The following is a 21,817-nucleotide window of genomic DNA, read 5'->3' as shown; positions in this document are numbered from 1 at the left end:
TAAACCAAGGTATAATTTCAACTGGAATAGCAAGAATTGAAATGTGAGTTATTTTTTTGACAAGGTAGCAGCTACTTTGATGTAGATTAAGATTTCATGATGCATTTCTCTGTAGAAATGAAGTCATGCAACCTCCTGAGGACTTTAACAAAAAAATCAATGTACAACAAACAGGTAGTATATAATTTAGTGGGGGCCCACACAACATACACAAACCCAACGAAATAAGGAAATGAGGCAGCATTTAACTCTACATAACTGGCAATCCTCCAGCTGACAATACAGTCAATGACTGTGCCCTAATAGCTGGATCAGCCCTAAAATGCTGAAATCAGTTTCTTTCAGAACTTTGTATGAAAGGGGAAAAATTACTGCCTCTGTGTTGGTGTTAAGGCTGGAAGACAGAATAAAAATAGAGTGAAAAAAATCAGTTTGGAAAACATCACTCCCTTCACTCTCGTCGTATTGATTTCTAGAACTACCTCTGAGTTATATGACTTTTAAAGCTCTAAAACATCTTCTCCACTTCTGGTTTGTGTCTGGAGATGGAATTTGAAGAGTCAAATCCCACAAGAAAGACTATTTGAAGCACTTCCAAACCAATCTGGAAAAAGAAAAATAACTTCAGAGAGTTCAAGATAGCTTTTCATAAACATCAAAACATCATTTTTGTTCTGTTTATTGACAATTTACTGCAAGTGATTTGAGGTTAAGTCTTCAACAGTAGTATCTTAGAAAAATGCTAGAATTAGACTATGTGCACTATCTTGGGCATTGCACATGAGGAAACAGGAATAATCCCAAAGTACTTTTCCATCTCAAGCAATCTGCAACCTCAGTCTGTGGTCAATTAAAACAAATATGTATCTGTTGAATTCATTATTTGTAAGATTAATCTTATATAAGTATTTCTGGTTTATATTAAAATAGTTTGGTCCGAAGTGTAGTTGGAGGTTGATATAAAATGCTAAACATCAAATAATTACAAAAGTAAGCACAGAAAACATGCCTAGACTTAGGAAAAACTTAGGAAAAATGCTTAGGAGCATTTGGTTGCTCGTGAGAGTTTTGCAAATGGAGTGTGCACGACATTTTTTTTATGACATGAAAGTTGAATACTTCTAGATTTGCAAAGGATGTCCACATTAGCCGCATATGAACGTCTTAGCAATCTTTAAAATAAAATCATTCTGGAATCAACCTGTACAAGTGTAGTTTTGTACAAGGATTTACTGCAGCTGAAGTAACTGTCAAGTCCTTTAAAACCTTTGTTTTAAGTCGTACAAGCACTCCTTTCCTGCTACTATTCTATTCTGCTATTATTTGTCTTCTAAACACAACACTGAATATAAGACTTTCCCTGTGCTTCCAACTTCCTGTTCTTCCTCTTGTCTGTGTCGTGTGGAACATGTTTTTAGGTTAACCCTTAAACTCTTGACTACATACTCATTTAAAAGGAAAGGACAGGAGTCTACTTGTGCTTCTAATCTACCTTAGGACAGTGTCGACCTCAGGCACGTGAAATACCTTTAAAAGGAAGCTTGATTTTCATTTATAGGATTTTTTTTTTTTTTCAGAGCCCTGAAAATTTAACGTAGCTGTTTAAAGTCTGCTGGAGTGAATCATCTCTTTCCTCTTTTCCATTTTTTTTGATCATTGAATGTAAATTTGTTGTTAAATTTAGATTCTGTCTTAGTCATGTGGATGGATGTATGTTTGTGTGTATATAAAATCAGGCAAAAGATCACATTTTAAACTTATTGTGATAGTTTGATGTGTGTGGGGGTGTTCTGGTGGCAGGAGAGGGGATTTGCTCCTTGTGCCACCAGATCTGAGTCCCATCCCCCTCGGGGGGTTGAGCAAAATCGGCGCCTCTGCGAATTGCCCTATTTAAGTTGGGACAAAGGGAAAAGGGCTTTTTGCCCAGGAGCGAGGAGAGGGGAGGAGGGCGCTGCCCTCGCTCCCAGCTCCCGGCCGGGCGGCCGCTCGGGCTCGCGCCGGCGCCACGTGCTCAAGATGGCGCCGGGGGAGCCGCATGGGGGAGTCGGGAAGCACCTCGCTCCCGGGGTGCCTGCCGGGCCGAGCTTCCCCAGAGAGGATTAAGATCTAAGAGAAAACAATCACAACGACCAGGTCAGTCAAGACGGAGCAGGAGGACGTGTGCTGGAGCTGAAGTTTTCCCTTGCAAATCGGTGTGAGATGGCAGGCGGCCCCCCTGCAGCCAGGGTGTACTCGGTGGAGCAGAGACCCACTCGTGGCCCGTGGAGAAACCCACGTCAGGGAAGAGATGCCTGAGCCCAGGAGAGGTCGTAGAGCATGGGATGCACGACAAGGTACTGTTAATAATGGGCATGGGATGCACGACGAAGTCGTGGAGGCATCTGGAGTCCGTGGGACGACCCACGCCGACGCGAGTGGCAGCAGCTCCCTAAGAGGCCGAGACTGGTAAAGCCCGAACTGGTGCAATCCGTGGGGAAGGATTGCAATCCTGCGGGCAGGACTTACGCTGGAAAAGTTTGGGGATTTTTTCCTCGTGAGTAGGGGATCCACCGAAGCAAGGGAAAAATGGTGTAAGGACTCCTCCTTTGAGAAAGGAGCGGTAGTTAACAACAGGGATGAACTGACCTGCACTCCCCCATTCCCTGTCCCCCTGTGCCGCCGGGGGGGAGGTTGAGCCAGGAACGAAAGGAAATAGGGGGTGGGGAGGTGTTTTTTAAGATCTGGCCTTGTTTTCTCTTTCTCCTCTCAAGTAACCGGTTTCGTTTCCTTTTGTCTCTTGTTAAGTAACTGTTAATAAATTGTTTTGTTTTAAGAAGAAAGCCTGAGTCATGTTTTGCCCGGGACCATCGTTGGTGGGTGCTCCCTCTCAGTTCTTGTCTCGACCCTCAGTCCAAAACCACGACACTTACGTAAATTGCTGTAACTCCTTTTCACTACAGATTCACCAAACAATGCAGAGTTGCAGCATCTAAACATATATCCCATTGTTTTCAGTACCTGTTTCTATGGCTGTAGTACAAAGTCCTACTTAAAGTACAACTGAAGACATTCATGAAAGCAAGAGATAGTTACTGAAATAGTTGCGTAAGGGCCATCTCTTTGCTTCACTAAAATCAATACAACTTTTTTCATGAGTATGCTTAAACAGAAACTGTTAAAACTTCTGCATGTAGAAAAATGTTGTCAGATGAGGAAAGGAAGTTTTTATATTTAAGCAGTTCAACATATGTAGAGATAGGAAATATTTTAATTCATTCCTCTTTTTAATCTATTGAACATAATTTCATAATCAAATCCTCAAATGCTCTCACCATATTATCTCCTGAAGTGCATTTATTTCTTCCCATTGAAAGTTTTTGGAACATTACTAGAAACCCAGAATTTTTGGGAAATAATGTCCCTTTTTTTTTTTTTTCCCCTCAATGAATGTGCCACTCAAGTCAATAAAAACAAGGTGAGATCTGCCCTTACTGACTGACCAAGAAACAACTACTTCATCTTATTTTAAGTGTCCACAGTTGATCTCTAGAACTCTTATTTAAGCACCTGAATTATTTCTCTTTCAAAAGGACAAGGCACCTGTGTCTCTGAGACCTCAAATATTTGGCTTCTGCCAAGCCCTCTCTTTGATTTTACTACTGGCAAGAGACATCCTCCTGTTGTGTCTACTTTCACCATATATGTATGATAATTAGAAAGGACCTTAAATACAAATTTAAGCCACACATTCAAATGTATCACTACACTTGTGGTAAAAAACAAATTAAATAATAATGTCCATAACTTTCAAGCTCATATATCCAAACTTCCAACTCTACTTTGAGATAGCTTATCAAAAATAACCTGACAGAAGTATTACTTCAAAAACAGTGGGAGCTACAATTCTACATACATTTTGAAATCAAGCCAGTATTACTTTGGTGCCTAAATGTGGATTTAGAACTCTGCCTTTAGGCATCTGAAATCTGTGGCCCCGTCTTTTTTAAAACATCCGCTAACATCAGGAGGAGTAGTTCATGCTTATTTGAGGTCTGACTTTAAATTTCTCAACTTTGGGTTTCCCCTTTTCTTCCCCATCTCCCACAAGTATGTTTGATCCACCTACCTCAGCCCATTTTTAAACAGTACATGAATTAACAAATAATAGGCAAATTATTGTTAATATCCACTTTTATCTAAATTCTGTTTCTGGGACTAAGTATTGTTTCCTCTGACTTTTAAAAGAAGAATTGAGGCTAGGTAAAAATAATGACAAAAATGATGGATGTTATTTAGGTTTTTTTTCTTAGGAAAAAGCTGGAAAGGGATATTCACTTCATCTTTTGTTCAACTTTTGTAATTGAAACTTTCCTTTGGTTGGTGTGGTATTCAGGTTCAGTTCAATTTTATATTTTGAAATTAGTTAAATGCTTATTCCCGCTCTTCTGGACAGCAGCCGAGTGAGAAGAAAGACCAATGTGTGGGTTAGTTTTTGTATGTATATGTAGGCCGTAGTCCATTTCCAAATGATTTAAGACTTTTCACAGTAAAGAAACAAGCACATAGATTTTTTTTTTTTCTCCTGAAAGTACATGAAAGAAAAGAATAAATCCAGCAGTGTTAGACTTTGCATTTTAACGTTTAGAGCATTCACTGTGGATTGGGAGGCTTCCAATCTTCCATCACTGAAGCCTTGAGTGAGATGAAGTGCTATCATTAAAATATTCTTACTGCCAGTAAGAGATTTAATTTCAGAATTTTTGTTAATAAAACCCACTTTAAGAATCTACAGTCTCCAAATTACTTCATAATCAAAATCCCCATTTACCTTGTGAAAAAGACTCCCTTTTGTGTGTGAATCTTGAGACTGTCCGCTCATGTAAACAATATTTCCTTCAACCATGTACAGAATGTATCAGTTTACAGAGCAGCACAGGAACTACAACATTTCTTTTGATGGTCCACATTTCTCCAAAATATCTGTAATCTCAATATGATTAAGAATCTTCGACATTTCCCGCCCCCCCTTCAAAAAATATTCTACAGAGTTATTTCATCATATTCTAAGATCAACAATAAAATAGTGATCTGACAGCTAATTTTGCTGATAAAGTTATTATATCTTTAATTATTATGACATGTTCAAACAAGATGTCATTAAAATGAAGATTTAAATGCCCTCTTCCTTTCACATGAGTACTGCCAAATAAAATGGTATTGAATTGCATGCTTTCAGTCTTGGCAAAATTATACAAATGTAATCCAATGTATAGCTTTTTATATCATGTGTTAATTTTTTAAAATGACAGTTAAATAATTAAATTGGACTGTTAACAGCAGCGGTTCTTTCTTCTGAGAAAATTACATTGCCATTAATCTCACTTCTTGCTGATGTTTTACCTACAGTGCTATCAGAGTTCTAAAATCCAAAGCTGAGTATGGAGTTTTAATTTTAACTTTGCAAATCTTAAAGCAATAAAAATTCAGGATGATACTCCAAACTTCATCATAATTATGTCACATAACATTGAGATTTTAATAATGCAATTTATTTAACAGCTCAGTGAACTCTGTACCAGTGTGGAATAAAGTTGTATATGCTGAAGAATACCCAGTACAAACTCTTGCACAGTTCTATCTGATCTTAGGATATTTGCCCCTCTGAGGACCTAGAAAGCCTTGTTTTGTCTTGTTTTTAATTTTAGTTCACTATAAAGGAAAATATTCTCCATCTGCCCAAATTTACCTGAGTGATGAATTAGTAAGAAGATGAAAATATAATACGATCCTTTTAATTTTAATTTTTGTTCAAAAAAAGAGCTTGGCCTAACTACGGCATATGATATATACTGAGAAACAAGCTGTACAGTAGTAAAAATACTCTGTATAAATATTTATTTGTACAAGATACTTTTCACTGTGACTGTGTTTTATAGGCCATGGAGGAATTAGTTCAACCAACAGTGAAATGTCATCACCTCTAGAGAAAAATGTGGCAGTTGTTTAACAATGTACATAAATGATACAAAACAGTATACAGTGAATTAAAAGTATTTAAATACTTTATACAGTTTCAACTGTAGAGAATATTTAAGTTGGTATAATGTATTTACTCAGTTTGGACTTTGTCCAGGATGCTGCAGTTAACAATTTTAACTCTTAAGAAATGTGACAGGGGATATCTAATTAGTCCACTTGGTCAGCATCTTAGATTTATGTATCGTGCACAGATATTAGCTCTAGCAGCATCTTAGTACGGCATTGATTCAGTACAGAGCCAGAATGAAGAATACCACCTACTGAGTGACCAGCATCACTTCCTACAACAGCTGGGTTTTCCTTGGAGGTCTTCCATCCCAATTACACAGCAGGCCCAATCTTGCTTAGTTTATGAGATCTGACAAGATCAAAGCCCAAGGTGGTATAGCTACAGACTTATACTGTCTTGTGTATTTGGCTTGCTAGCAAATTTATGTCAAATACATGTATCAAATAATTTCTAGTCAGATGCATTGTTGTTGTTGTTGTGTGTGTGAATGTATTAAAAAAAAAGAGAAAAAAAAAGAATTATTCCAAAACTAAAAAAACCCTCCATAAAAATTGCAAAATTTATAAAACTTCCCTTTGTCTTCTTCCCCCTAAAAGACTGTTCAGCTCTATTCTCTTCTTTTGACATCAGTAAGGAAACGGGAAGACAGACCATCTCTATGAAATGGTATCAATTATTTTAATACACATGCAAAGTTTCTTTTGACCAGTATGTTTTTCTACTCACTTTAAAATAACTGTTCAAGGCATCAGGACAGTCAGAAATACAAACCAGCTAGGCAGCCTTATTGTACGTCTTTTTATACAGTTGTTTACTGCTGAAATTAATACAGATTGTATTAGTCTTCTAATACACCGCCAAATGAACAGAAGGAAACATAATATCCATCAGAGGGTTGTGTTGTAAGCAAAGTCCACCCGTGCTCTTCCAGGTTGTTTTAGTTTAAAGAGACTGGTGTGCTTCAGTATGTTGTAGCAAGTGCACTCACAACTTAATGCATGCACAGATGTCAAACATGCCCAAGCCCCACGGGTTAGTGGTAGTCATCAGTACACCAACCACTCCCCCACAACTGTATTAGTCACTAGTAAGACAAAGTGTGAAGTCTCATGTAAGAGCACCCTGAAATCTTATGTCTTCTGGGAGCTGTAGTCAAGAGCAGAACAAGATATGTGCAATACCTGAGTTTTACATGTCACGATATCTAGAGGAGAGGCATGCCCTAATGTCAGCCAGATACTTGAAATTGCCCTTCTCACAAGGCAAGCTCTGAGGTAAGAGGAAAGGAAGAGTTTCTTTACTACTGTCCAAGTCCTAAAGACATGGTTACCAGACTCCTCTCAGATTTAAGCCCTTGGCTCCACATCCTCTTTTGGCCTCCAAGGAATCTGGTGATCCATTATTTATCAGAACGTTTTTTGCAGTGCTAGCGAATTATTCACCACCCCCCTGATGCCATCCCAACGTTTTTGCTAATGGCCTTGGTGGAGTCATCTTCTGTCCAAACAGTAAACAGAACGAACTAACAATCCCATCCATAATTAAGTAATCGTGTACCAATTATTAACCCACTTTGATAAAATATTCCCCTGCGCCCAGGGAGGTAGACCTTGGCCTTCGGTGTGCAGCTTCAGCATGTCAAACTCTTAACTCTTCTCCTAACAAGAATATAGAGGTGCATGTACTCTGTGAAGGTGTATCTGTGAGAGCAATGCATGCAGTTCATGGAGTCTGGACATGATGGTGACCTGTCATTTCAGGAGGACAGTAGATTTTTGCTAGATAATCTCTCATGTGGCTGTGGTGGTTACCACAACAGACTGAAGCAAACTGCTGCATATAGCAACAATGATGATTTTAGAGGACTATTGGGTAAAGAGATTTTTATTTCCATGGCCAGTGTTTTCCTAATGATAATGAAAGGATTATAAATCATGCTTAGAACCTCACACCCCAACCACAGTCAATATATATGGGGCCTATATTTACAGTACTGAATTTTTATTTTCCCATCTCCTCTTCCATGTACTTGAATCTTCTGTAGAAGTCAAAGTTAAAATTATTTCCGTCTGATATCTCCCTGGCAGTCCTCATCAAGGAAAGCAATCAGCTAACAAAATGACTTGGTAATACACTTATCATTTCATGTTGACTCCATTCCTTATATATCAATATATGTTTTCACTTTTCCCTGTAGGATTTGCAGATGACAGTTTCAGTACCCTGATATATATAATTTTTATCTCAGTAATTACCTGCCTACTCCCAAAGTCTGCTTATGCTTCAAAATTGTTTACAAGTGACTATAATGAACTAGTGATGAAGTTTCTCTGTTCGTTGTTTATTCCTTGTGGCAACGAAGACTGACTGAGAAACACTGCTTTGGTATTTCTTTTCAACCTTGAACAGCATACTAATAGGCAGGTGGATTGACAGGTAGACTGATATTGGCAGGGGTAGGGGAAAGGAAAGATTGCTTGACAGAGACTGTCTGTAAGGCATATGCACAGTGATCTCCAAAGTAAAGTATGTGTAAGTACCAATTCCTTTAATTTAAGTCTCATTATCTCTTGACCTGTGCCTCAGTACTTAAAGCTGACAAAAAATATATATAGTGCAGAATTTCAGTTTTCATTCCTAATGAAGAAAGTATCAGTCCACTTCCAAATCATCTCCTACTCTTACTAGCACCCCTCCTTGTGTTTCAGGGGCTTTTAAAAACATGTATCAGCTATTATAACAGTTGGTTTGGTTTTAGATCCGAAACTTAGCTACGTTTACAATGGTAGTTTTATTGTATACTACTAAGTCATTGTCACTTTTTGTTGCCACTGTGTGGCTGATATGCATTTGTTCATGTTAAGGGATCTGTGGATAATATGTTTCAGATTAGCATCATATTATCTAGTTTAAAAACCTGCTATTCAAGTCATGTATTTTTTTTAGTTTTTAAGTGAAGATGTTTATTCACAAAATTCAAGTATCAGGATATTCCCAAGCACTAGAAAATTATTCTTCAGCTCAGATTTCTGCTTCTTTCTCATTCTGTCTGCATAGTCACTTTAAAAAACATCTCTTTTTTCTGCTTCAGAAAGCTGAGATGTGAGAGTAAGAGGTGATTGAGAATCTGAATGCTCAACAGCGTAGGCCATAAAGTATCTTTGCTGGCACTTGTGAACTGAACTGGGACAGCACAGCTGGATCTGAACATTAATTCCTCAATAATTGATGATTAATCTATTAAAGTTTAATGGAGAGTTGATAAGTAATGGCCTGGCTGCCATGTCACTTGATTGTAAATATAGCAAGTTGCCTGGAAATACATTTTTTCTTTTGTCCATCAGAACCGAACAGAAAGGAAAAAGAAAGAAAGAAGGAAAGGGAAAGCTAGGCAGAGGGAGAAAATATGCCTGTGAGAAAAGTTTGGGTGGTGAGAATCTTTGGGTCAAGGAGCCTCTCTGTGCCATGATAAGCAAAAAACACTGGTGGCAGTCTTAGATAATTGCTCACACAGGTAGACTTCTCACGTGAACATGTCACATGGGCACCTGCTTCTTTACAATTCTTTGCGACACAACTCAGTCCTAGCACATAGCATCACATCACAGGCTTCTGAGGACAGCAGGCTAAGCGTCATAAACCCTTTTTATGAGCACATTTTCAAAGCAGTAGATGGGGTGTTAGACAGAAAAAAATAAAAGCCAGCCCCAAACCTCTAACAAAAACTAACTACTTGCAATAAAGTAAGTTTTGTTCTGTATTTCTTTGAGAAGCTGTTGGAGGTGGAGGATTGCACATGTCATTGGGAAGTGGCAATATATCGGCAAGCTATCCAAGAGCTGTGCTTGATGTTCAAAGCATAATTTTAGGGAAATCTAGGGAACACATAGCATGAGTACCAATTTTTGCACAAATAGCTAATCCTGTCTTCACAGTTATCACAGCCGCCTTAAGTGTGCAGGCGCTATGCTATGTGCCCTTGAGTCTCTTTCCGGACGGCAGAACTAGGCTTGCATATGGCTGAAATTCAACAGTGTGAATGAGACAAGTATCTTCCATCACTTTTGATTTTGTCTCCTACCAACCACATACGATTAGGAAATGGGAATTAGGAATGTGTATATGTTTCCATGGCAAATTACCAATAAATATATTTGTTGCATTTGAGTATTTGTCTCATCGGTTGTTATAAGATGATTTCCAATGTGTTGATCTTTCTGTGGCAGTTTGGGTAGATAAGAGAATTTCAAATAAAATTGTTTCATGCTGCTCATTTGATGTTCCTCTGTATTACGTTGTAAGGTGCCAAGTAGAGCAGGATGCCTGGTATCTGAAACAGCTGGGGAAACCTACGCTATGTCTAAGAGCTCACCAGCTGTTAAAGTGTGTAACTGAATTGAGCGTGTAACTGTGTGTAAACCTCATATTTGAGGTGGTGCATTATTTGAATATTTCTGTTAAGAACAGAGAATTTCTAGTTGTATACTTTTTAACTATGAAGCAAGTGTTATCCATCTTCTTCACTCTTCACTTTCATTCATCACTGTGAGGGAAAATGTCTTCTAGTCAAAGCACAGTACTGGTGTGAAGCTGTTTTTTTGATCGTGATGGAAAATCGCTTGAACTTGTTTAACCTAATTGTGCTTAATTGTTCTCTTTTGCAAAATAGTGACATCTCTGATGCATTACAAATTTTAATTCACTAATGCCTGAAAAAACTTAAGCCATATATGTCATGAAGAGTTAAAACAGCAGCATTGGCAACAGTCATAGAATGACCTGGAGTTGTTGGGCTGATAGAGCTGCTCATCTTGTTCATTCCCAATATATTTAAAAACACACAGTGGTAAGTTTAGACCAAGCAAATGACTAAGAAAACAATTGCATTCTCCTTCATTTCAAAACTAGGAATGATTCAGCTGAGTTCTCAGATACTTAGATATAACAGTCACTACAGATCACATAATCTTTGGCTTACTGAACCAATTTTATAATCTATATGTCAATTACACACAAAATTAATGTGTGATACTTCCACAACTATTTAAAATGAACACTTTAGTATGAAAAATATTATAAATGGTGCTTTATTTCTGTTGTTCTAAATGCTGGCAAGACAATGGAGAAGTCTGAATGACAAGCAAAACCAGCTGAAATATGGCAGATTAGGTTATGATGAAAGCATGAGCCTAAGTAAACATCATAAGAACAGAAAAAACGAACGTAATTTAGAAGATTATATTTTAATAAAACAAATATTTTCAAAGATTCTTATAATTTGGAAAGGAAGAAAGGATTATTAATACACATTTATATCTAAATACATAGAAGAAGAATTTTTAAACTAAATTTATTTTAAAGGCTATTTTTTTATTATAAAGGCATGATTGCAATTTCTATATGGAAAGAGACACATGCTCATCTCAGTGTTGCTGCTGTAACTGATAGGAATCCCATGCCAAGTTCTATTTTATGGGTGTCTGCAGAGGTAGATAATTTCTTTTTTGATTAATTATATACTTCAGAGTATCTTAAAGTAGAAAGAACAGAAGATATTTGACTGTTGTACTTGTAAAAGTATAAGAATTATAAATGGAGTTACTAATACATGGTTAGGCAATGATTCAAAGAATTAGTACTTCAGTTAAACAAAAATGGAGCTCTGGAATAATACTCACCCTGGTAATGTGGACAAATGTACGTACATTTACTCTGCTTTTAGATGTATCGGAGCATTTACCTTGTGAAAAAAACCCCACAAAACCAGCTCTATGGTAGTAGCTGTAAGCTGGTGAAAGCATTGCAGATTCTCTTTAATAATGCGCAGCTGGAGGTAGCCATACCATTGATTAAAGGCTGGACATTTTGTGAGCTCCTACTCCAGCACATGTTAGGAAGCATAACACGTGTAGTACCAGGCAAATAGTTACCTGTTTCAATCAGCCTCTGTCACTCAGGCAGTGCCAGCAATGGTCCAGCATCCTTTTTGGGCTCACCAAAGTAACATTCAGTCTCAGGGGGACCAATGCCATACTTAGCTTGCTTAGGAATTTCATGCAGTTGTGTAGTCTGTATTCAGGCCTTCCCTTCAAGTGTCTTCATTTCTCCTATTACTCCTCAAGTAGTAACAAAAGTTTTATTCATGAACTGGAGAGCAGGAGAAATTTGTTTTCAGCTTGCAAAATTATTACATCAAGATGGTGACTGTGTAGGTGGATATCTAGTTTGTATGCAATGAAATGAATGAAATGAAACAGTAGCTATACATGTTGCATAACATTAATAATATTTGAAAAGTATATAAGTTCCTCATAATTAGGAGTGATTTTGAAGGAAATTGTTCCAGAAGGACAAGGTACCTCTGTAACAGGCTAGCTACATAGCAGCTTGAAAAAGTCTGAAAAAAAAATCAGTCAAAGGCCAGTTAGACTTGGATGCCACTGTTGGAAAAGTAAAATCTATAAACTGACATCTAAGTTCTTCATCTGGCAAGCTTGTCGCCTGAGTTGTTAAATTGTCTGGCTCCTATGCATGAACTGACAGGAAAAACAAACCAAAGGAGCCTATGTTTGACATCACCAGTAACATAGCAATGTCAGATGCATCTTCAATGGAGTTTGAAGACTTCTCAACTCTCACTGATCACCTGTAAGACTGAAAAAATCTTTGGACTCAACATATGTCTGATTTTTGACCTTTCATAGTCTAAAATTGTTCTTGTAATGAAATCGTTGAGCCTTATTATGGATTTCACTAATATTTCTTTTTTTTTCCTTTTTTTTCAGGTGTTGCTGTTATATTTTGTGTGCCAAAGGCAATGGAAAACAATATTGTTCTTCATAAAATTGTATACTTCTGCAGAACAGTAATTTGAGTGCCGGAAATCTTCACATTCAAATTTCAGCAGGGTCATCAAACTTTCAGCCTTCTCAAGTACTGAAGGTAGATAAAATTTCTGAGACCTACTGTCACAGAAGGTTTAAATGAGACAAGAAAAAAACATGTCTAATTTCTTTGGAATAGAGAATAATTATCTTGTAGCGATATATGGGTAGCGATATGCCTCCGTAACTTTGGCCAAAAGTCTCCCATGCGATGGTACAGCCATGGAGCTGGACTTCATTGTAGGAAACATTTGTATTAGAAACAGTTTTTCCAAAGCAAGACATTAATTTTTCATACAGGTTGTTTTAATAGTTTTTGCCATACAAGTTAAAACTCTGAGGCAGAAAAATTTACCTTTCGATCCCCAACATCACACAGGGAAGGAGAAATCTTTTTTCTAACATGGTTAAAGCAGTAGTGTAAGCAGTTACAGTCTGCAGATCTTATAGTCGGCCAGGGTTTATTTATGTCTTCTCTACCGTTGGAAGACTTTTTCAGAACCTCACTTTTCTGACTGCAAAGCACCATCTGATAGTTTCAGCTCACTTTTTTTTCAAGAGCTGTTATTAGCTTTGGTCATTTGTTTTTCCCGTCAGTCTTTCCTTGCCTAAATTTCTACTACTTAGTAGGAGTCCTTTGAGCTACTTCCTTATCCGTTCAGCCCTTTGCTAGGACAATGGTCCCAGCTCTCTCAGTTTTCTGCTACAACATAGGATTTGATTCTCCTTATCGTTGTGCATTACTTGTTCTAGCTTGAATTCAGCTCTTCTGAATGCTCATGGCATGAGTAGATAACAGCATTTCAGACGATTTCTCTATAGTGTCGTGTTCAATGACACTAATATCCACCTGTCCCAGAATACATGTACTTTTTTCCGTGTTTTTCCCTCCACAGTACTTTGATAGATCACAGTCATGTTATGATGGCTAAACAAGCACTGGTCATCTTCTTCCTCACTTGATTAGAACTTGATAGATCCTTTGTCTGTAGCACATTTTTTTATTAGGCCCTAAAGGTGAGGTTCATGCCCTATGAGCAGTTGAATGCCATCCTTTTTCCATTACTCTTCAAACTTTTGGAACCAATCAATGCGAGTGCTAGACTAACAGACAGATCATCCTCTGTGTAGACAATGTTTTATCATAGAATCATAGAATCATAGAATGGTTTGGGTTGGAAGGGACTTCAAAGATCATCTAGTTCCAACCCCCCTGCCATGGGCAGGGATACCCTCCACTATATCAGGTTGCTCAAAACCTCATCCAACCTGGTGTTGAACACTTCCAGGGATGGGGCATCCACAACTTCTCTGGGCAACCTGTTCCAGTGTCTCACCACCCTCAATGTAAAAAATTTCTTCCTTATATCTAATCTAAATCTACCAACTAATGTTTCAATTTTTTTCATCAGCTGTTTCAGTAGCAAAACAATATTTTACCAAAATCATTTATAGAACATCCAGGCAGCTCAACCAGAAGGCTAGCCTTTGGTCTATCATCATTCAATCTAATAATTTCTCTGTCAGCAAAATTTACTGCTGTCTGCCTTATAGCTCTTACCCTGTTCTACCATCCCTCAACTTCTCTGGATACTTAATAATTTCTGATATAATAGCAAATTACATATTTAACTAAGTTCTTATTTAAATCCTATTATGAAGACCTGGGAGACAGGAAAGAGGTTTAAAGTTATTTTGTTGACTGACTGCAAAGGCATGAGACAATTTTTTTTCCTTTCCAAGGGGAAAATGAGTACAGTAACAAAGATATGTTATTTAATTTGCTTGACACATTTTACACTTTTCTCTGACTAGGCACTTAAGGTCTGTGTCTTGGTGTCTGCATCGAGCACTATCTTATTGCATTCATCTTTGTTGCAATTATTTTGTAAGGCTGCATGCAATAAGGATCCTCTTCAGCATCCTGTGATTTTCAGTAAACGGGGCTAATACAAGCATGTGTCAAGAGCCTTTCAGAAGGTTTAAGATGTTGGTAACTTGAGAGTGGGAGTTACACACTTTCCTTCGCTTCAAGGAAAAATAGTGACATTTAGATATTTGAAAATAAGTAAATGAGGTAAGTAAATTAAATTTAAGTAAATTTGAGTAAGTTTCATTTAACCGAAACTCTTCTCTTCCCCTTGGGGGAAAAAAAAAAAAAAGCTGCTTAAAGTAAATAGTATAATTCTTTGCATTTGAAAAGAAATTTTAAGTGTTACTTATGACAGGTATTGCAGCGGAGGTTTTTGTGGAAAGTACAGCGCTGACTAGAATAAGCTCTCAATTTTTTCAGTTCATATTTGCCTTTTAAAGTTTTAACAAAAATAGCAGACAGAGAAAGAAAAAAGATGTGTAAAATATATCTGAGAATTACCACTGATGTGATTTCAGTACTTCAGCACATTATATTCATCTCATGCTGGGTAGTCAATACCATTTGTGTAACCAGTCTGTAGTGAACTGTGCAAGTTCTCCTAACACAATAAGTTACACTAGTCTTAAAATCTGGTTCTCTAAAGTGGGCTCTTAGGAAGGTGGAAGATACAGATGGAGTTATGTTATGGTAGGATGTGTTTCAGTATGTGCGACAGTAAATGCATATGTAAACTGTTATCATCAGCTCTGAACTCTCTGAGGCAAGGACCTCGTCTCAATGCTCTATGAAGGCCCAGGTACGTTTATGAACTATATAAATGCATTAGGATAAAACAGAGTTGGTAATTTTTCTTTTCTTTTTTTTTTTTTTCACTTTTTGTCTTGGATTGATTAGCTTAAATTATTTTCTTGCTAATGCATTTGAATTACTTTCCTCACTTACCAGAAAAAAGGGTAAATTAACATATTGAAATTGCAGAGGGGTTTGCCTGCGGGGTTGCAGAGACAACTGTTTTTCCCTTTAAGATTTATTTCTCCTCCTGCTTACATTTAAGAGTTCCAGTATTAGCATTTATATACTAAGGTATTAAAATCAAGGGCTCTACTAATCTACCCTGTGAAATACCTAATTTGTTTAGCTTCAGTGCACAGAAGCACAGGAGAGTTAACACAGGGCTCTCATATAAGTCTTACATCTTGTGACAACACAAAGCACCTCTCGGATGTTAATACACTGTGGGGCTTTAAACCTCATGCATTTTGCAAATATGACCTGAAAACAAAATTCCTCTTCTTATAGGTTTAAACATTCCATTTCTTTGAAATTTTAAGCTAAAAATGGCTAGAATTTTACTTCAAATGTTAATGAAAAACACTTGCCCAATATTTCTTGGAAATAACTTTTTTCTGTAAAATATTTAAACTACTTTCTAATGTTAATGTTCGCTTTTTAATTTATTTTATTAAAAAGTTAAGATGCCAGAATTTTCATACTTTACACAAACAAAGCTTCCTCCCAATTTCAGGTTAAATGCTTTTGTTCTGAACCCTTTTTTTTAATCAAGGTATTTTTGTCATAAATTGTGAAATTAGGGCTATAATGAATAGTTAAAGAGTTTAAATTAGCAAATTAATAGCTGCCTCAAACACTTTATTTTGAGCGTCTAGTCAAAAAAAAACAGGGGTTAAAAATATTAAAGGCTCTTTTAATCCAAACTATTAAAAAATACAAAGGTAAAAAAAAATCGTGAGGTTTAATTTTCAGATGGTTTAGAATGTGATTTAGGTAAAGGCCAAAAAGCATTTATTTTAATGCACTGGCTTATTTTGTATAAGTAATGATTGGGCCATGAAATATGTCTCTGGGCTTGTTCCAGGAAACTTCTCAACTATATATAAAAAATGTGCAGCAGTTGCACTACCCATTTTCCCTGTGGTTTCTATCTCCAAAGAAGGTAGAAAAATTTATTGTCTTAGATCTGAAAGTTGCCAAGCAGACCTTCCTTTGGGAATCATCTTCATTACTGTCATTCTTAGAAGCTCAAGTCATGGGCCAATACTCCCTGATGCTAGTCACTGTACAAACAAATTATGTATAGCTGTTTTTTTTCTACAATGCCAGCCAAGACCAAATTAATGAAAATAAACAACTATAGCTGTATCTGCTGAAATCTAAAAGCTAGAGTACTAATATCATTAGTCTTTTGCAGGAATCACTGCATGAAATAAGTAAAATGATATGGTGAATTGAGTAGTGTAGAAGTCCTAGTTTCTAGACAATGGAGTAAAGTGGTGATTTCTAGTTTTTAACCTTGGTACATGCTACCTTGAATTTTATTGTTTCTACTAATGCTGCTCTTTCAGGGTTTCTTGAGCAACTGTGACTTTCAGGGTATATTGATAGATGAATGCAGGCTAATTTTCTGGGACTGTCCTGGCAGCATTAGGGTGGAACCACTTAAGTATCTGAAGCCACTATCCTGCCCTGCTCCCTGGTGGAGGGAGTAGAGAAGATGTCCCCAAGAAGTCTGCTTTAGCTAGTCAGATCATGCATAGTGGTTTACGGCTCATACATTTTGTGATGAACAGAAGATGACATCTGATGTCATCTTTAAAACACAATTTAAGTTTATTTGAAAGAAAGCTATACAGCACCATTTAAGAAAGGCTCTGTGTTCTCCCTGAGTTTATAATGATGAAAAGAAATCAGAATAAAAACTTAAAAAGATTGAATTATAGCAGGTAATTCAAACAAAATGCTTACTATGTTAATCTGGTCTGCCACTCGTACTCAATCTGAATGATAGTTTATTTAATAAGCAGTCTTATTGAAGTGGGTTGGTTGGCTGTTGAGTAAGTGCTATTCTGTAGGAGAAAGAGCTGCAGAATCCAGCGGGTGATGAGTACAATGTAATGTTTAATCCTTACAGTTTGCTAACAACTGAACCTTCGGCTACATCCAAAGATGCTCGAATATATTTTGGAGGGAATATGTAATTTCTACCAACCTGATGATCTTTTTCCCCTTCCTGCTAAAATATTAACTTTCGTAGTCTGCAGAAACTATTTGCTTAGAAAATTGCACGTGATGATTACTGAGTTTCCTTTCTGCTTTTTCCATTTGTCAAACATGAGAAGCTACCAAAACAAAGGTAGATTTAACACACTCTTTGAAAGATTTGTAAGTATGAAATATATGAAGTTGTCATCCCCAAACAGGCGTATAGGTAAATACACAAGCAGTACTTTGAGGTATAGATACAAATTTAGAAGCAAAGACTCTGTCTGCCCAATGGGTTCCTACAGATAAATTCTTTGGGACACAAAAATGTCTGTTAGGTTCTTGTAGATAGATAAAACCAAACACAGTTATTGTGAACTAAGTGCTTACCCTCTTATCCAATGTCATCTTTGAGATGCTTGTGCTGTTTTACTTGTTTGTCTTCTCACCACTGATCTATTTGTTTAGTGTAGAAGCACACCTCCCATGATGATAGTTAAGAAAACAAAGAAATGATGACAAATTCCATGAACAGACTCCATCATGTCTCCTGAAAACTACGTCAGAATGAACAATGTCATGTTCCATAGCAGCGGACAGAAAACTGCTTTCCAAGTCATTAGTAAGCTAAATGCCATTATATTTCCTCTAGGAAACAGCTATACCGGCATGCCAAAGAAAAGGGCAGTTTTGATGGCTAAGGAATATTTTGAAAATTTGCATAGAAAAATAGATTTTATTTCCAAATGAACACCAAGAGCATTTAATGCAGATGAGTTTTGAATAATAGAAGCTCCTATTAGGTAAATTTACGAAAAAACTGTGAAAAGTTATAACAATAATATGTACCCTTCAATACATTCTACTTAGTGAATATGTAAGTGCCTTTGAATCATTTATGACTACATGCAGGAACTGATAAATTTTGAACAAATTTAATTGAAATCACCCCTGGAGTGAGTCTGAAGGAAGGATTAAATTTAATGGTCTCACAGTGTCATACTGTAGCACTAGACTGTTAGCTCTGAAGTCTATATTTTTTCCCAATAAAGGATTCTAAACCTCAATCAGCACATGAATATGAGTTTAATCACATCTCAGAAATGAAAATCACTTTACTTTGCCCTGTAATGAGACTTAAGAAAGACGTTCAGGCAGACAATCACAAAGTTAAGTTTCGCTTTACTGGTGTGATACAAAGATACAGGATTTTTGCCCATATGATTTTACATGGGTTGCTGTTTTGTATCTCAAGTAATATGCCAAAGCATTATTTTAAAAATGTGAATGGAGATGAACAATTTAGGCCATTTTTGGTATGTCATTAAACCTGCATTACTGTCAGTGGAATGTCACAGTCATATCTGGTTGCAGATAGTTTTCAAATATGTTGCTGATCCTTATCGTTGTTGTCTTAAAGATCTAAAGATGTGTGGTCTCATTTTATATTCCTCGTTTTGTGGTCTTTTATTTCAGGTATCAGCTTTTGATGGCTTGTGACAGAGTATTGTAGCAGAGTATTGTAGCCTCACTTCTATTGGAACATGGCAGAATCCAACACTGTATGGACATTTTATTGGCAGAGGGAAATATATTCCTTTAATTTATTAAGTATTTCTAACCCTGTTGTGCTTCTAAACTGGTTCCTCTGTGACAGTCTTTTAAAGCAAATTTTTCACAGCTAACTGTATTCCTGTCTCTGGTGTCCAATATGAAAACCTGCAATCTTGTTCCCAAAGGCACTATGGAAGCATAGAGGAATCCGATGTTTGCAGGAAGTGTGCTTTGACCGTTTAGTCTATACTCTGAGCTCTGTATTTTATGCAACAGCTAACTACTCTGCTAAATTAGATTGTGGTTGTCAGGAGCACCCAAAAGTGTAATTTTTGGTCTCTAGTCTGACTATACCTCAACTTCTGTAATGCAAAACCAAAAGAGCAATCCCAGTTCTTTTACAAAAGTATTGTGAAGATAAATTAATTAATCTACGCCAAATTAAGATAAATTAATTTATGTGGTGAGGAATGCCATGGAAAATGCTCAGGAGGAAAGTAATAATTCTATATTCAAGAAGGGCTTGAGTTAAAGCTGTGTGAAGAATTGATTTTTCACTTCATTGGCTGACCTGAAAAATTGTGGAAAAAATCAATTTTGGACCAACCTGAAATGATTTTCTCTCATTTTTCTCACGGGAACATAAAGATGGGAAGTAATATATATGTTTTGGCTCAAACAAAACCTTTAATTTGTCTAGAAGTGAAATATTTCATTGTCATCTTAATTATTCATACCTGTTAAACAAATTGCAGGCAGGTATTGTTAAGGAAATCATCCCTTCAAGCTTAATTATTGGACAGTTTATTTTTAAAATAGGGTAGCCAGTGTTGGGTTTCTTTTTTAATTGGTTTGTTTGTTGGGTTTTTTTTAATCCCCCTCCTCCCTTCATTAGTGAAGTACAATTGTCAGTGAAAAAAAGTATGGATAAACTGAAGTCTGAATCATAACTGTGGTGAATCAGGATTGGTAAGCATGCAGTTAACTGTACTGACATAAGCACAAAAATCACCTTTTTTGCAGACACAGCACTACCAATACTTCAGCATCTTCTGCTTTAGCCTTCACCATTTTGATTATTCATGCTTCAACTTTTCACAGTCTATTTCAATGTCTAAGTGTTGTTTAGGTACCTGTATATTCTCCTTCTGAACCACATCTAATCAGTGCATCTGTCACTTCAGTGCAAATATTTCAATGGCCATTAGTGATAGGTGCCAATGCTGTGATAAGTTCCTAGTGCCAGGACAGTAAAGTGATTCTATATATTATAAAATAACACCAAAACTGTTACTTACTGGCACACAGCAATTGCACTATCCAGCCATGCAAACAGTCTTGTGTACTACCCTGTGAGGTTGCTGGTTAATCAATAACTCTGTCAGGGAGAATTTGGTGTGTCACATGCTTCTAGATGATGCATGCACTTTCTATATGTCCTCTATACCACATCCATTTAGCTGTATGGACAAGAAAAAGAACTCAGTCTGGAAAAGTTCAGCCGCTGGCTGATGTTACTCTCTCTCACTGGTAAAAGACTCTAGTTTAAATTAAATACTGTAAATATGATGAGAAGTATGCCTTAAACAATGGGTGGGCAAAACAAAACACTAAATAGCTGCTATTAAATTAGCACTATTTTAAAATTTTCTAGTGACTATGTAAGATATACTATCAGAATATCTACTAGGGAGATGAAATGAAGCAGCACCGGTAACAGGGTGCAAGAACCTCAAAAATACACCTGTTTCAAAAAATACATCTATGTCCTACTGTGGCTTTTTCTGTGGCTGGTTATTAGAACTTTTTGGATCTTGTTAGCTCCTTTACAAATTATTTGTCAGCATCATAGACTTTCAGCTTCTCTGCTTTCTGGTATAAGAAAATTCCTTTCTAATACTTGGAAAAATAGTGGCCTCAGAATGAAGTTTTTTACCAGAGGAAAGGGGACATATTTTAAGGACTTCTATAATAACTTTATTGCACTGGTACTAGTGTTTATACATATCATACATGAAATGCATAAACACAAGCTGTTTTTACAAGTGTGTGGATAGGTGTTTATTTTTTGTCAGTACTGTCACCATTCATAGCAGTGTTTTGTTGCTCATCAGCCTGGGCTGCGGCACCAAGGACACTATTGCATCCTCTGCAGCCAGGAGGAAATGGCCTGCCTCTTGTAGACAGGATCGGTACCTTGAGTTGATTAGTAATTAGTTCATTATCTCAACTCAGTCCAGCTGGGTAAGAATGATTGGTGCCATAGTGTTTTGCAACAGAGAAATTAACAGCATGTTTGGATTTTCTTCTGCAGCTTTAGTGGTAAAGGAGGTGCAAGATCTAAATAATTACTTCAATACACATATTTTTTCTTGAGAATTCCTCTTACATGATGCTATTCTGTACCTCAATGATCAATCAGAACTCTGTGATTTATGGATGTGGATTGGGTTTAACTCATCAACTGGAGATGAA

The sequence above is a fragment of the Tauraco erythrolophus genome, chromosome 3 (genome assembly GCF_009769465.1).
Source record: "Tauraco erythrolophus isolate bTauEry1 chromosome 3, bTauEry1.pri, whole genome shotgun sequence".
Classification (NCBI taxonomy): domain Eukaryota; kingdom Metazoa; phylum Chordata; class Aves; order Musophagiformes; family Musophagidae; genus Tauraco; species Tauraco erythrolophus.
The sequence above is the reverse complement of the archived record's forward strand: the minus strand, read 5'-3'. Positions refer to the sequence as shown.